The sequence below is a fragment of the Scyliorhinus canicula genome, chromosome 19, assembly GCF_902713615.1.
Source record: "Scyliorhinus canicula chromosome 19, sScyCan1.1, whole genome shotgun sequence".
NCBI lineage: Eukaryota > Metazoa > Chordata > Chondrichthyes > Carcharhiniformes > Scyliorhinidae > Scyliorhinus > Scyliorhinus canicula.
The window spans coordinates 60,235,148-60,248,469 of NC_052164.1; the positions used below are offsets into that span (position 1 = coordinate 60,235,148).

A 13,322-nucleotide genomic window follows, 5' to 3' on the forward strand; every position below is an offset into this window, starting at 1 on the left:
CTTTAACCTTCACCCCTGATGGTGCTAACAAAATCACAGCCATACCTGGCAATGGTTCAGGGACAAATCCATGAAAAAACTTTATTTTCATAACAGGTACTGCCACATTTCTTCGATAAGGAGATATTGGTTTAATTAGAATAAGATGGTAATGTAAAAATTCTGGTTGTTCATTTAATAGCGTTGCTTTCAATTGGCTTTTAATTTATTTGCATATAAATTTGGAACTAGCCAGTTGAGACCAAACCCAAATGTATATAAGGTGAATTCCTGAGACTAATTCTAGGTGTTCTTAGCAACCCAGTATTGAAGGCATTTGGAGAAGTGACATTTGAAGGTGCCCTTTCATTCCAGGCATCAAAGATCCCTCAATTCTTTCATCGCACAAAGGTAAGAAATTTGTTATCAATGAGCGCAAATTTCGGGTAATAAGGAACATTTGATTGGGCATATCTTACTTTAGAGTAAAGTATCGAAGCAAATTCAATTGGATTAAAAAGAAAATATCGTAGAAGACTTACATAAATATTTCTGACAGCATGTGAGTGGAATAGAATGGAATCCCAATTCTTTTGATGGGATGTCTGTGATAAGAATCCTTGCATTGAATTCATCAGCCCCTTGAATTATCTGAATGAAACACTTTGCTTTTTGCAGAGATTCATACCTCACTCATACTGGATAGCTTGTATTCTAAATGCCCGTTTCCTACAATTATATATTTTTCTGGGTCATTCACTTGCTTTTAAGGTAGAGAATAGGAGCAGGCGAGGGTTGAGGGGCAGTGTGGGGGTGAGGGTGGGGGAGTCAGGGAGCAGGGGGAGGGAGCAAGGGAACGGTTGTGAGGGTCAATATTAATCAGAATTTGATTTTAAGCCACAGGCTGTTTACGGACTGCAGCTCTCCAGGCCTTTATCTTCTGATTACTTTATTGAAAAACTATTCTGTTACCCAAAAACTATGATCGATATCTGCACCCACCATCAGCTGTGCAAAATGCTTCCGTGAGGTGTTTGAAGTTTTAGTTTTCATGAAGGTAACACTGCATTGATCAAGCTAGAATCCGCTGACAACGCATAAGCACCAATTCACGCAGAACAGCAGAGCTATGTAATACTATTCATATATGCTGGCATAGCAACACAGAGTGAATTCAGGCTTAACTATTCCTCATCCCACTGCACTCACAGCTGAAAAATTGGCAATTTTACAAGATCCTGATCATTTCAATCAGAAGTGCGTTCAGGTCAGGGTTTAAACTCACTCCAGCGGTGTGACCCTCTCTATGTCCTGTCAGTTTTCTTCCAGACCACTTAGGTTTAAAGGATCTTTTTTCTGACCTTGTGCTTCTGCCAAACGGCCTGTGGGTTTGTGCAGTTTTCTGCCCACAGGTCAAGCAGCTGAATTTCAGTCATGGTGAGTGAGGGGTCTCTGTTGCAAAGCGCAGAGGAAGAACTTCCCTCAAGACCATTTAGAGGAGAGAGTGACCCTTGGGCATTTATTGTGAATTGCAAGTGTGCTATATCGCATTGCTTTCCCAAGTGTGCTTTCTTGACACAAAGTGCCACCCATTGGGAGTGTAGGTCAGGAGGTTCAGTCAGAGTTCCAGCTCCGGGTCATTATGCCTCTATTTCTTGCTGAGAATGTGCTACTTTCCAGGTGAGGACAATATTGGACTAGGCTGTGAAGCTCTGCCATGATCAATATCATGGTAACAGCCTTGACTTACACATGAGGAGCAGTGAGTGGGATGCATCAGCATGTAGCGGATTGGCTATCAAACAAAATCCAGCAACATTAATTCATTACATATTGGTAAATGGATGTGTGGATCAGTGGATATGTGAATATAATGATGTTCACGAACAACGGGCCTGGTCACTACTCCATAAACAATGAACTGGAAAAATAAACAAAGGACTTCCTTTCACGATCAAATGCAGATAGTTAAAGGAAAAAGGAACTTACATTTATAGAACCCTCTCATGACCTCTGGACATCCCAAAGAGCTTTAAGTACTTTTTGAAGTTGTCTTATGAAGACACATTGAGCAGTGTATATATTTCAATAAACCTCTGTTGCGTTGGAACACTGCCTCGTCGATCGCTTCGTAATACAACTCTCCAGAGTTTTAGAAGAATTAGAGGTGATCTAATTGAGGTATGTAAGATGATAAAACATTTTGACAAAGTTGACAAAGTCAACATAGAATGGATGCTTCTCCTTGTGGGGCATTAGAACATACAAGATAGAACAGTGCAGCACAGTACAGGCCCTTTGGCCCATGATGTTGTGCAGCCCATTTATCCTAATCTAAGATCAACCTAACCTACACCCCTTCAATTTACTGCTGTCCATGTGCTTGTCCAAGAGTCGCTTAAATGTCCCTAATGACTCTGACTCCACGACCTCCACTGGCAGTACATTCCATGCACTCACCTTTCTCTGTGTAAAGAATCGACCTTTGACATCTCTCCTACACCTTCCTCCAATCACTTTAAATTCATGTCACCTCGTGACAACCATTCCTGGGGAAAAGTCTCTGGTTATCCACTCTATCCATGCCTCTCATCACCTTGTAGACCTCTATCAAGTCACCTCTCTTCCTTCTTCGCTCCAGTGAGAAAAGCTCTAGCGCCCTCAACCTTTCTTCATAAGACATGTCCTCCAGTCCAGGCAGCATCCTGGTAAATCTTCTCTGCACCCTCTCCAAAGCATCCACATCCTTCCTATAATGAGGCAATCAGAACTGGACACAATATTCCAGGTGTGATCTAACCATTCTAGAACAAGAGGTTATAGTTTTAGGATAAGGGATATCAGATTTAAAATAGAGATGAGGAGAAATTGCTTCCCTCAAAGGATCATGAATCTATGAAATTCACTGACCCAGAGTGCGGTGGATGACAGAACATTAAGTAAATTTAAGGAGGAGATAGACCGATTTTTAATTAGTAATGGGTTGAAGGGTTATGGAGAACGGGCCAGAAAGTGTTGAGGCCGAGAGGACATCAGCCATGATCGTACTGAATAGCAGAGCAGGGTCGAGGGGTGGAATTTCCTGCTCCTGCTCCTAGTTCTTACCTTCTAATGAAGTGCGGTCACTATTGTAATATAGGCAACACAGTAATTGATTTCCACTGAGGAAACCCCCCACAAACAGTAATGTTATAATGATCCGACAGCCCATTTCACTGTGATGTTAGTTGTAGGATAAACTTTGGCTAAAACTCCAGGGAGAACTACTTTCATTACTTCTGAATGGTGCATCATGATCTTCTGTGTGAAAGAAGAAAATGTCTCTTCACACTCTTCCTCCAAGGACTTAAACAGAAGCACCAACATGGCAGGCGCTGTGCTTTGGGGTTTAAGACACAATAGCACTGGCCCTTTATAATTGAACAGCTCTGCTTATCTCCCTTCACTCAACATTATTGCTGACAGCGGTGAACAAATGTACTGAAGGAGCAGTCCTTTTTTGTTTCACAGAGAAATATCACCCATTTCTCTTGGGTCCATGCACACTCTGTACTTCAAGGCCCGTCCATTGAATCATTGAATGACCACCGCACAGAACGAGGCCATTCAGCCCTTCATGGCTGTACTGGCTCTCAGGAAGAGCATCTCAGCTCATCCCACTCCCCTGCCTTTTCCTGGAACACTGCATTTATATTTCTCCGAGGGCAGCTATCCAATTCCCGTTTCAGCGCCATGACATTTGCAGCAGTGACATTCAGATCTAACCACTCACTGAGTAAAAAGGTTTTTTAATAATGGCATTTCATTCAAGAAACACATTCACAGCTTGAAGGCTGAATTACCCTGCATCTTACAGCAGCTACATTATATTAGAAGCACATACATTTAATCATTTAAGTACTTCATTGAGGTCACGAACAATGTCACCTTTGCCTCTTTTACCATTCATCTCAATGTTGGTGTCCTCTGATCCTTGATGCCTCTGCCAGTAGCAACAGTTTATTTCCATCGACTCCATTCCGACCACTTCTGCTATTGGAAACCGCAATCTTCTCCAAGGAGAACAGCCCCCCAGCTTCGTCAGTCTGTCATAGTAACCAAAGTCCCTCATTCACGGAACCTGCCCCTTAACTCTTTGCTGCACCTACTTTAGTGCCATTACATCCTTTCTAAAGTGAGATGCCCAGAATTGGACACAATACCCCAGTTGTATCTTTATTTATAAAGCCTATAAATCACTAAGCCTTATTAACCACTTTCTTCCAATTGCATTGCTGCCTTTAGCAATATGCGCATATACACCCCCAGTTCCCGCTGCTCCTCTACCAGGTTTAGAATTGTGTTATCAAAGTGCCACAAAATATTTGTGGTCAAATTATTATCTATATTGCAGTAGCATTTCTTGAAATGCAAAACTTTTAGTTGTTCTTTCAGCAAATACTTTCACAAAACTGAAACTTTTCACTCTGGGAAAAGCTACATAAAGTTGTTAATGTGTTAAAACAGGCCCAGGAATATAAAATTCAGAGACTAATGTATCTGTGGCGAGTAACTCACTTCATGACTTCTCAAGACCTGCCCTCCATCTAGAAGGCGCAATGCTGTCATGTGATGGGTTACCCTCACCTTCCCTGGATGAGTGCAGCTCCAACAACACTCGGGAAGCTCAATACCATCCAGGACAAAGTAGCCCCGCTTGATTGTCACCCAAACCATCACCTTAAGCATTCATTCCCATCACCACTGGACAGTAGCAGTATCTACCACCTACAAGATGCACTACAGCTACTCAGCAATTCTCCTTCGACAGCACCTTCCAAAGCCACAACCTCTACCATCTAGAACAGGGGTGGGCAAACTTTTCCGTGCAAGGGCCACATTCAGAAATTCACAATTTTAAAGGGACGCATAGTATATTAAGTAAAATAATTACTTCACCCGGTTATGATTCTGGGCGCCTCATATAGAACACAGAACATAGAACAGTACAGCACAGAACAGGCCCTTCAGCCCTCGATGTTTTGCCGAGCAATGATCACCCTACTCAAGTCAATGTATCCACCCTATACCAGTAAGTAACCCAACAGCCCCCCCCCATTAACCTTAAAAAAAAATTAAAACATTTTTTTTTAAATGACTTGGTGGACCACATAAAGACCTTTGGCGGGCCGCATGCAGCCCGCGGGCCGTAGTTTGCCCACCCCTGATCTAGAAGGACAAGTGCAGCAGGCACACGGGAACACCACCACGTGGAAGTTCTACTCCAAGACTCATGCCATCCTGGCTTGGAACTATGTTGCTGTTCCTTCACTGACGCTGGGTCAAAAACCCTTTCCCTAATAGCACTATGGGCATAGAACAAAGAACAAAGAAAAGTACAGCACAGGAACAGGCCCTTCGGCCCTCCAAGCCCGTGCCGACCATGCTGCCCGACTAAACTAAAATCTTCTACACTTCCTGGTTCCGTATGCCTCTATTCCCATCCTATTCATGTATTTGTCAAGATGCCCCTTAAATGTCACTATCGTTCCTGCTTCCACCACCTCCTCCGGCAGCGAGTTGCAGGCACCCACTACCCTCTGTGTAAAAAACTTGCCTCGTACATCTACTCTAAACCTTGCTCCTCGCACTTTAAACCTACGCCCCCCCCCCCCCCCCCCCCCCCCCAGTAATTGACCCCTCTACCCTGGGGAAATGCCTTTGACTATCCACTCTGTCTATGCCCTCATAATTTTGTAGACCTCTATCAGGTCGCCCCTCAACCTCCGTCGTTCCAGTGAGAACAAACCGACTTTATTCAAGTGCTCCTCATAGCTAATGCCCTCCATACCAGGCAACATCCTGGTAAATCTCTTCTGCACCCTCTCTAAAGCCTCCACATCCTTCTGGTAGTGTGGCGACCAGAATTGAGCACTGTACTCCAAGTGTGGCCTAACTAAGGTTCTACACAGCTGCAACATGACTTGCCAATTCTTATACTCAATGCCCTGGCCAATGAAAGCAAGCATGCCGTATGCCTTCTTGACTACCTTCTCCACCTGTGTTGCCCCTTTCAGTGACCTGTGGACCTGTACACCTGGATCTCTCTGACTTTCAATACTCTTGAGGGTTCTACCATTCACTGTATATTCCCTACCTGCATTAGACCTTCCAAAATGCATTACCTCACATTTGTCTGGATTAAACTCCATCTGCCACCTCTCCGCCAAAGTCTTCAAACGATCTAAATCCTGCTGTATCCTCTGACAGTCCTCATTGCTATCCGCAATTCCATCAACCTTTGTGTCGTCTGCAAACTTACTAATCAGACCAGTTACATTTTCCTCCAAATCATTTATAGATACTGCGAACAGCAAAGGTCCCAGCACTGATCCCTGCGGAACACTACTAGTCACAGCCCTCCAATTAGAAAAGCACCCTTCCATTGCTACTCTCTGCCTTCTATGACCTAGCCAGTTCTGTAACCACCTTGCCAGCTCACCCCTGATCCTGTGTGACTTCACCTTTTGTACCAGTCTACCATGAGGGACCTTGTCAAAGGCCTTACTGAAGTCCATATAGACAACATCCACTGCCCTACCTGCATCAATCATCTTTGTGACCTCTTTGAAAAACTCTATCAAGTTAGTGAGACACGACCTCCCCTTCACAAAACCATGCTGCCTCTCACTAATACGTCCATTTGCTTCCAAATGGGAGTAGATCCTGTCTCGAAGAATTCTCTCCAGTAATTTCCCTACCACTAACGTAAGGCTCAACGGCCTGTAGTTCCCTGGATTATCCTTGCTACCCTTCTTAAACAAAGGAACAACATTGGCTTTTCTCCAGTCCTCCGGGACATCACCTGTAGACAGTGAGGATCCAATGATTTCTGTCAAGGCCTCAGCAATTTCCTCTCTTGCCTCCTTCAGTATTCTGGGGTAGATCCCATCAGGCCCTGGGGACTTATCTACCTTAATATTTTTCAAGACGCCCAACACTTCATCTTTTTGGATCTCAATGTGACCCAGGCTATTTACACACCCTTCTCCAGACTCAACATCCACCAATTCCTTCTCTTTGGTGAATACTGATTCAAAGTATTCATTTAGTACCTCGCCAATTTCTTCTGGCTCCACACATAGATTCCCTTGCCTATCCTTCAGTGGGCCAACCCTTTCCCTGGCTACCCTCTTGCTTTTTATGCACGTGTAAAAAGCCTTGGGATTTTCCTTAACCCTATTTGCCAATGACATTTCGTGACCCCTTCTAGCCCTCCTGAATCCTTGCTTAAGTTCCTTCCTACTTTCCTTATATTCCACACAGGCTTTGTCTGTTCCCAGCCTTCTAGACCTGACAAATGCCTCCTTTTTCTTTTGACGAGGCCTACAATATCTCTCGTTATCCAAGGTTCCTGAAATTTGCCGAATTTATCCTTCTTCCACACAGGAACATGCCGGTCCGGAATTCCTTTCAACTGACATTTGAAAGCTTCCCACATGTCAGATATTGATTTACCCTCAAACATCCCCCCCAAATCTAGGTTCTTCAGTTCCCGCCTAATATTGTTATAATTAGCCTTCCCCCAATTTAGCACATTCACCCTAGGACCACTCTTATCCTTGTCCAAACAGCACTTTAAAATTTACTCAATTGTGGTCACTGTTCCCGAAATGCTCCCCTACTGAAACTTCTACCATCTGGCCGGGCTCATTCCCCAATACCAGGTCCAGTACAGCCCCTTCCCTAGTTGGACTGTCTACGTATTGTTTTAAGAAGCCCTCCTGGATGCTCCTTACAAACTCTGCCCTGTCCAAACCCCTAGCACTAAGTGTGTCCCAGTCAATATTGGGGAAGTTGACCTCTCCCATCACAACAACCCTGATGGTTTTAGTCGTTTCCAAAATATGTCTACCTATCTGCTCCTCTATCTCTGGCTGTTGGGAGGCCTGTAGTAAACCCCCAACATTGTGACTGCACCCTTCTTATTCCTGATCTCTACCCATATAGCCTCACTGCCCTCTGAGTTGCCCTCCCGTAGGACAGCTGTGATATTCTCCCTAACCAGTAGCGCAACTCCGCTACCCCTTTTACATCCCCCTCTATCCCACCTGAAACATCTAAATCCTGGAACGTTTAGCTGCCAATCCTGTCCTTTCCTCAACCAGGTCTCTGTAATGGCAACAACATCATAGTTCCAAGTACGAATCCAAACTCTTAAGTTCATCTGCCTTACCTGTTATACTTCTTGCATTAAAACATATGCACTTCAGGCCACCAGTCCCGCTGTTTTCAGCAATATCTCCCTGTCTGCTCTTCCTCATAGCCATACTGGCCCTATTCCCTAGTTCTCCCTCAATGCTTTCACATTCTGACCCATTTCTCCGGTGCCCACCCCCTGCCATACTAGTTTAAACTCTCCCGTATGACACTAGCAAACCTCACGGCCAGGATATTTATGCCTCTCCAGTTTAGATGCAACCTGTATTTCCTATACAGGTCACACCTGCTCCGGAAGAGCTCCCAGTGGTCCAGATAACGGAAACCCTCCCTCCTACACCAGCTGTTTAGCCTCGTGTTTAGCTGCTCGATCTTCCTATTTCTAGCTTCACTGGCACGTGGCACAGGGAGTAATCCCGAGATTACAACCCTAAAGGTCCTGTCTTTTAACTTTCTGCCGAGCTCCCTGAACTCCTGCTGCAAGACCTCATACCGCTATGTCGTTAGTACCAATATGTACAACGACCCCTGCCTTTTTGCCCTCCCCCTTCAGGATGCCCGCTACCCGTTCGGAGACATTCTGGACCCTGGCACCAGGGAGGCAACATACCATCCTGGAGTCTCTTTCATGTCCATAGAAGTGGCTATCTGTGCCCCTGACTATAGAGTCCCGTATGACTATTGCTCTTCTGCACTTTGACCCTCCCTGCTGAAGATCAGAGCCAGTCGTGGTGCCATTGCTCTGGCTGCTGCTATTTTCCCCTGATAGGCTATCCCCCCCGACAGTATCCAAAGGGGTATACCTGTTCGAGAGGGGGACAACCACAGGAGATTCCTGCACTGACTGCCTGCCCTTTCTGGTGGTCACCCATTTCTCTGCCTGCACCTTGGTTGTGACCACATTTATATAACTGCTATCTATGACGCTTTCCACCATCTGCATGCTCCTAAGTGCATCCAACTGCTGCTCCAACCAAACCATGCGGTCTGTGAGGAGCTCCAGTTGGGTGCACTTTCTGCAGATGAAGCCATCCGGGACGCTGGTAACCTCCCGGACCTGCCACATCTCACAGTCAGAGCACTGCACCCATCTAATTGACATTGCGTCAATTAATTAGTAAATTAAATTAACTTTTTTTTAAAAACAGTTACTGTTAACTATATGTTTCCTAGCACTAGATTTCAACTCTAAATGTGAAAGCTAAATACAGTACTGTCCGATCTCTGGCTTAGATACCCCTCTAAATTATAATTAAGTAATTAAGTAATTATGTTTAATTAGTTTAACAATGCTTTTAAATTTAGTGTAGATTCCCAACCAGCCAACCAAGTCACAGCTTTACTGTGATGTCACCTCAGTCGTGTGCCCCCCCCCCCCCACAACTTGAAATGGTAATAAAAATAAATAAAAATCACTTACATTCCCAGGTTCTCAGATGCTCTCTGGTTCTCTCCCTGCAGATTAAAAGTTACAGGCCAGAAGAAAGAGAGAGAACAAAATGGTCGGGAAAAAGCACCTTCTCCCACTCTGCACCGAATTACCTCACTGCACCAAATTACCAAGTTCCAATTCCCACTCTGGATGTGTCTCACTCCAGCTGTGTCTCCTTCACTTGCGCATATATAGGCATACCTATATCCACATCACATGGACGGCAATGGGTCAAGTATTCTGTCAACTTTTGTGTAACTCCTCTTTATCTATTTCGATCCAATGTAATTTTGCTACCCCTTGTGATATTGACAGCATTCTGTTCCTTAGTGAAGACAGATGCAACTTATTTATCTCAGACTTAAATCATGCCCCCTACCTCCACAATATACTTTATGTACTTATTCATTCAACCTTTTGTTATTGTTATCATTCCCATGGAGCCCAATAACTTAAAAGAACCAAACTAATCAAACATCCCCAAATAAAGGAGACAAATGGACAAGCTTTCACTTTTATATCGTTTATTCAAACCTCAACCAACATAAATTACCCATGATGTCACAGGCAAATCTTACTCAGTAGAAACGAGAAATTATATTTTAAAATGGCTGATGCAATAAAAATAGATCTCATGGATTTTTGGGCACTTCCTTAAACATCATGTTTAGTCGCAGAGAACTTCAGGTAGAGTTCAACTCCAATTCTTCACAAAGGGTTTCTTCATCATATTGCCTCCAATCGCGGCCTCACGCTATCCATGAATGTAGCCACTACCAAAAAGAGTGCACTCCTGCAGAACCTCCTTAGCTCGTCGCAACATTCCCGATAGCATCGGTTCCCCAAACTCACCATCCTTAAACTGCTCAATAACGCACTGCTCATCTGCATGGTTAGCTCTGATAAAATAATTTGGAAGTTGGCAAAAACATTTTTTCACTACCCCTGCTGCCAAATCCATGATGTGGAGATGCCGGCGTTGGACTGGGGTGAGCACAGTAAGAAGTCTTACAACACCAGGTTAAAGTCCAACAGGTTTGTTTCAAACACGAGCTTTCGGAGCACGGCTCCTTCTTCAGGTGAATGGCCAAATCCAGTCATGTATTTATTTTCAGCTCTCCCACCGCCAACAATCCACCCCCCCCCCCCCCCCCCACCCCCCCCCCCCCCCACCATCCCATGCACAGACTGTCTGCATTGACCTCCCTGAAGGACTCTGGGACTGCACATGATGTTTAAGGACGTGCCCAAAAATCTATGAGTTCTATTTTCATTGTATCAATTGAACTCAGAGCTTTGAATGTATTTTTCACAATCAGCTTCTGCTTCCTCAGCAACTAGAGATCACAGTTTGATTTCCCAAAAATCTGATTTCAGTCAGAAATCAAAACATTACAACCCCCCCCTCGACAGATATCTGAAGTTTTGATTTCTGTTTCAGTTAAGTACTGTCTTAAACAGAAAATACAGATTTTGACACCAAAGTTAGTATGGACAACAGCTTGCACATGCTTTCCCCATTGGTCTTGCGGATTTCGTCACACTGTTTGTATGTTTCTCTGTAAAGCCTGAAAAACATACTGTTTGACCTTTCGTCTCTCTCCCATCCATATATATGGTGACATGGTGGTTAGCACTGCTGCCTCATAGCGTTAGGGCCCGGGTTTGATTCCAACCTTTGGTGACTGTGCGGAGTTTCCACTTTCTCTCCATGTCTGCATGGGTTTTCTCTCGGTGCTACAGTTTCCTCCCACAGTCCAATTGGATTGGCCATGCTAAATTGCTCCTGATGAACCAAAGATGAAATGAAAATCGCTTACTGTCACAAGTAGGCTTCAATGAAGTTACTGTGAAAAGCCCCTTGTGCAGGTTATGCGGGGTTACAGAGTTGTGTGGATATGGCGAGTGCCTGGGTAGGGAGCTCTTTCTCAGGGTCAGTGCATATTCGATGGGTTGAATGGCCTCCTTCTACACTGTAGGGATCCTACAATTTTAGATGTACCCAGTTACCATCACTTCCTTGATTTTCCTGAGCTTTCTCATGCTTTATTCTTAAAACCATGGGCGGGATTCTCTCAGTCCGACGCTGGGTCAGAGAATCCCCACAACTGGCACGAAGCGCGCCACGCCGCCCTGATGCTGGCATGCGATTCTCACGCAGAGCGGAGAATCAGTGGCATTAATGCTGGCGTGGGTGGCGCGGTGTCGGTCGGCCCGCTGATTCTCGGTGCGGGATGGACCGAGTGGCCAAAGCGGCGAGTCATGCCGGCGCCGTCCACACCTGCTCTCAGCCGGCGGGAACTTGGCGCGGAAGGGTCGGTGGGTGGCTTGTGGGGGGGAGGGGGCCTCCGATGTGGCCTCTCTGGCTGGCGGCCTCCTTTCTTCCACGCCGGCCCCTGTAGTCCTTCGCCATGTTGCATCGGGGCCAGTGCGTTGAAGGAAGCAGCTGCGCATGTGCACGTTGGCACCAGTGCCACTGTGCATGCGCAGATCCCGTGGCACCCATTTCGCGCTGGAGTGGCATGAACCACGCCAGTGCCGCGCTGGCCCCTTTTGCGGGCCAGAATTAGTCGTCGGGTCGGCCCGTTCGCGGTGTCGTAAAAAGCGTGGACACTCTGCCCGTCTTTAGAGAATCCCGCCCCATGTCTCCCGTTACCTCCTTTCGACTCTCCAAACGTTAAATTGTCAGAGAGTTAGCCTATTGCTTATGGTACTGGACTAGATTCCAATGGTTATGGGTTTAAATCCAGCCATGCTGAGTTGACAAAATTCATAAATTTGCTTTGAAAGTTGCCTAGTTTGTTGTAAAAATCCATCTGTGTCCTTTTGGGAAGGAAACCTGCCACACTGACCTGTCTGATCCACAGTCTGGCTCAAGTCTCAACAATGTAGTCGATGCTTTTGCTCTTAGAACAACAAGGGATGGACAATAAATTACACTTTTCCCATGTCACAAGAGGCCTGCACACTCAAGGCTCTCGTGTCCAAACCTTACTGATTCCTCATTTTTTGTTGCTCATCTCACACAAAGCCTTTTCTTCTTTGAATTACTCACTGTCCTCTGAACGACGGCAACTCCACTCCTGTCTTATGAAGCACAAGGCTCCAATTCTGTGCCTTTTCACATCCCTCCTTTTCAAAGCTTTTATCAAAATTCCATAATAACATCCAGATCATTCCACAAAAGCTTTTGGTTTCAACTCCCGTTTTCTTTCTGATTGATATTATGTTTTGTCTACATTGTGAAGTGTTTTGAGATGTTGTTCAGTGTGAGAAGAATTATTGATGTGTTGTTACTTCTGAGCCATTTACATATCGGATTTTGTTGTCAGAGTATTGATCCGACATACTACTTCTGAAAAATGTGAACAGCATGTCTAAAGTTTGCACATTCCTCATTACCTCCGACTCAAGCCAAGTTTCAAAGCAATGAAATTATTTACTATTGGATCTACACGTCATTTGCGCTTGAAAGGAAGGCACATAAACCATTATCAAATCCCTTCCAAAGACATAGTTAGATTATGCCACTCGTACCTTCCTACTTTGAAGAGCTTGTGACTTTGAAGAGATGTCTTTCTTTGGTACATGTTTGGCATATCTTGACACATTTCCTCACTGTTATATCATAATTAAAAGGTTCACATTTTACAATATTTCTATATATGTGATTACAAGAACCACCCTCGAGCTCTCAAGTACAGCCGTTGAG

The 13,322-nt window shown here is 44.8% G+C and overlaps 1 protein-coding gene across 1 annotated transcript in view; it reads left to right on the plus strand.

Moving 5' to 3' along the window:
- The first annotated feature begins 320 nt into the window (after nt 1–320).
- Nucleotides 321–13,322, plus strand: part of LOC119954224 (ATP-sensitive inward rectifier potassium channel 1-like) — an 84,860-nt gene continuing 71,858 nt past the window's right edge. The window contains exon 1 of the mRNA XM_038779281.1: nt 321–390. The gene's annotated coding sequence lies outside the window, so the exon portion shown is untranslated. The remainder of the gene's footprint in view (nt 391–13,322) is intronic.